Source organism: Colobus angolensis, unplaced genomic scaffold (assembly GCF_000951035.1).
Source record: "Colobus angolensis palliatus isolate OR3802 unplaced genomic scaffold, Cang.pa_1.0 Scaffold1, whole genome shotgun sequence".
In the NCBI taxonomy this organism is placed as follows: Eukaryota; Metazoa; Chordata; class Mammalia; order Primates; family Cercopithecidae; genus Colobus; species Colobus angolensis.
The window spans coordinates 3,536,589-3,540,048 of NW_012110918.1; the positions used below are offsets into that span (position 1 = coordinate 3,536,589).

General features: G+C 43.9%; 1 protein-coding gene across 1 annotated transcript in view; it reads left to right on the top strand.

Moving 5' to 3' along the window:
* The window catches only part of BPTF (bromodomain PHD finger transcription factor), a 178,463-nt gene that overhangs the window by 96,663 nt on the left and 78,340 nt on the right, over nt 1-3,460 (top strand). The window lies entirely within an intron of this gene.

The following is a 3,460-nucleotide window of genomic DNA, read 5'->3' on the forward strand; positions in this document are numbered from 1 at the left end:
TCTCGATCTCCTGACCTCGTGATCCGCCCATCTCGGCCTCCCAAAGTGCTGGGATTACAGGCTTGAGCCACCGCGCCCGGCCACGTTTCTTAACCTGGTTGCATTTTACATATTTTGAAAAATTATAATGAAGGAATAATTGTGTGTGTGTGTGTGTGCATGTCTGTGTCTGTGTGTTTTGAGACAGAGTCTTGCTCTGTCACCCAGGCTGGAGTGCAGCGGCGCCATCTCAGCTCACTGCAACCTCCACCTCCCGGGTTCAAGCAATTCTCCTGCCTCAGCCTCCCGAGTAGCTGGTATTACAGACAAGTACCACTATGCCTGGCTAATTTTTGTATTTTTAGTAGAGACGGGGTTTTGTCGTGTTGACCAGGCTGGTCTCAAACTCCTGTCCTCGAGTGATCCACTCTCCGCAGCCTCCCAGAGTGCTGGGATTACAGGTGTGAGCCACCACATTTGGCCAAATGTAACAAGAAATATTCAAGACCTGTGTAAAGCAATCTTTAGGCTAGGCGTGGTGGCACACACCTGTAATCCCAGCACTTTGGGAGGTGAGGTGGGAGGATCGCTTGAGCCCAGGAGTTCAAGACCAGCCTGGGCAACATAGGGAGACCCTGTCTCTACCAAACTAATAATTAATTAAAAAGTTAAGCAATCTTTAAAGCTTAACTAAAGACATGAAGGATACTTTGGGAGTAAGATTTTCCATCCTGGAGCAGGGGAGGTTTGACCAAAATGAAACTAATATTTGATCTAGAAAAGTTAATGCGCAAGAATACTGAGCACAGTAGCTCACGCTTTATAATTCCAACACTTTGAGAGGTTGAGGAAGGGGGATCACTTGAAGTGAGGAGTTTGAGACCAGCCTAGGCAACATAGCAAGACTCTGTCTCTACAAAAAAATTAAAATTGGCCAGGTGTGGTGGTGTGCGCCTGTAATGCCAGCTACTTGGGAGGCTGAGCCCAGAGGAGGAGGATATCTTGAGCCCGGCAGTTTGAGGCTGAGGTGAGCTATGATCGTGCCATTGCACTGCATCCCAGGCAACAGAGTGACAACCTATCTTTAAAAAAAAAAGGAAAAAGAAAGTTATTGTGTAAGAATAGCCAAAAGGGGAAAAAATAGATGTTAATGAAAAAGGTACTAGATATTAGAGCACATTTTGAAGCTTCGTTAATTTGTTCTACAGAAAAAGCAAATCAGTAGATAAATACAGAATCCAAAAATAGACCTAAGCATGGAGATTCAGCTGTGGTAGCATTACACATCACAAAGGGAAAGCATGTTTGGGAAAATATCACTTAGATCTCTGTCTTAGCAAAAAAAATTTAGATTGATGAAGAATTGTTAACCCCGAAACCCTAAAAACAAAAGAGAACTTCAATAAGAAAGCATGAATTAATTTATGTTTTTATTGTGATACTTTCTTTTTAAACAGATAAAAAGTCCAGATGCCGTAGAGGAAAAAAGTGGATACGTGTATTTAAAATTCTGAGTGGAAAATTGTTACTGTAATCAAACTCAAAAGACATGACAAACTGAGGAAAAATATTTGTACCACAAATGGAAAATTTTCTTAATTGACAAAGACCTTTTATAAATGAAAAGTGCTAATAGTCTAGTACAAACAAGACAAAGGATTTGAGTAGGCATTTTGCAGAAAAATGAATGTGAAAGGCCAGTAGACATAAAAATGATTCCTTCTTTCCTAATTAAAAACAATGGGATAGTATATTTTACCTGTGAATTTGACTAACAGTTGAGAAGTTCAGTACTAACTCAGCGTGAGTGAAACTGTAGCAGCTCAGGGTGACTTCACGATTGATGGTAGTGTAGAGCTGTGATTGCACTGTTCTGAAGAGCAGTTTGACCCCATATCCATCAGCATTTTCAGTGCAGGAACTTTTGGACCCAGCCATCCCACCACTGAAGGATATAGAGGTGTATTCCCTAGGTTTACCAAGAAGGACATAAAATGTTGTTTGTTACAGCTTTGGCTGTGATAGCAAAACACCACAAAACCCTGAGCCCCACGTGGAGATTGGGAGTGGAGTTGAAGTTCAGTCCATTCTCCTGGTCGGACTTAGTTGATCAAGGAGAAGTAGAAGGAAAATCTGCCACTGGCACACCCACCAGCATGCTACTCTGGTATAGGTAGCATCACAGATTAGCCATAATACTGCCTAACTGGCCTTGCTTCCTCCGCAAAGGGAAGCCTTTGTATTTAATGATAAAAGGGACCTCTTTGCCTCGGGGACACCAAGAACACAACTGAGCACGCTGCCCAACTGGGAGCTCCTAGGGTGTCACTGCGCTAGAGTCCTTTAGACCATGCTCCATTCCTGGCCTCTCTCAGCAAAAATGGCCCAGTTGCCATGCTGGACCTGGCCTTTCGGAGGCGTATAGAAGACAAGCCCTCAAAATCTCCATGAGAAATCCTACACAGTCCTTCTGGCATAGTCACCCCGCCTTACTCCTGTAGCCTGAGACTTCAGGTTATCCACTGTATTGTGCCTGCAGAGCTTGTCCGTCTCCTTAGTTCCAAGTGTGTTGCCAGAGGGATGGAATTTGAGTACATTAGCTCCCAGTGAGGATCTACTCCCTTTCCCTTCCTCCCATCACCTTATGAGAGACTGTGAAGAGCCTTATGGAGAATGTTTGCTACACCAGTTGAGTGCAGTTAATAGGCATGAGCTGTCAGCCTGGGGGAGACCGTATTGTGGGGACCTACAATCACAGGGACACAAAACCTTAAAAGTGGAGGGGCGAGAAGAAGCAGGGAGAGCGGTGGGGAGTTTTTGGTGGGGGGAAAGGAGATAAAAAGACTGAAATCTCCTCCCACATCTTTTTGGCATCACTACCCCAAGTTAAAAAAAGGTCTCTATTCTTTCCACAGAACTGTACATGAGAAATTGGCTGCATTTGGTTAGGGTGTGATAAAAGCAGTTCTTCTGCCACTAGCGCTGTTAGAGACAAGAGCTCCTTTCTTTGTAGGTTTTGCTTCGTGTCTCTGTTTGTGAGAAATACTCTGATTCATGAAAATCTAGTCTAATCCCCTGAATGTAGAGCCTCACCACAGGCCTGGTCTTTACTGGTAGATGCAGTGATTTTCTTTCCTGCCTGAGAAAGCGTTGTGGCCGGTGCCTGTCTCATGATTTAGGTCAATATGGGCCGACCTTCCTCATCCTTCTTCTCTCTCGAAAGCTGCGGCCCCATGGGCCCCATTCTCTGTGGATGTAAGAAACCTGATTTATGTTAGTAGATCCTGTGAATGCTTTAAAATCCCCAGTGCTTGTGAGAATCAGAAATATTGCTTGATAAAATAAATGTTTTTGTATTCTTTGGTCTTCGTTTTTTGGAAGGAAAAAACTCTGGAAACAAAATATTCTTTTTTTTTTTGAGACGGAGTCTTGCTCTGTCGCCCAGGCTGGAGTGCAGTGGCCGGATCTCGGCTCACTGCAA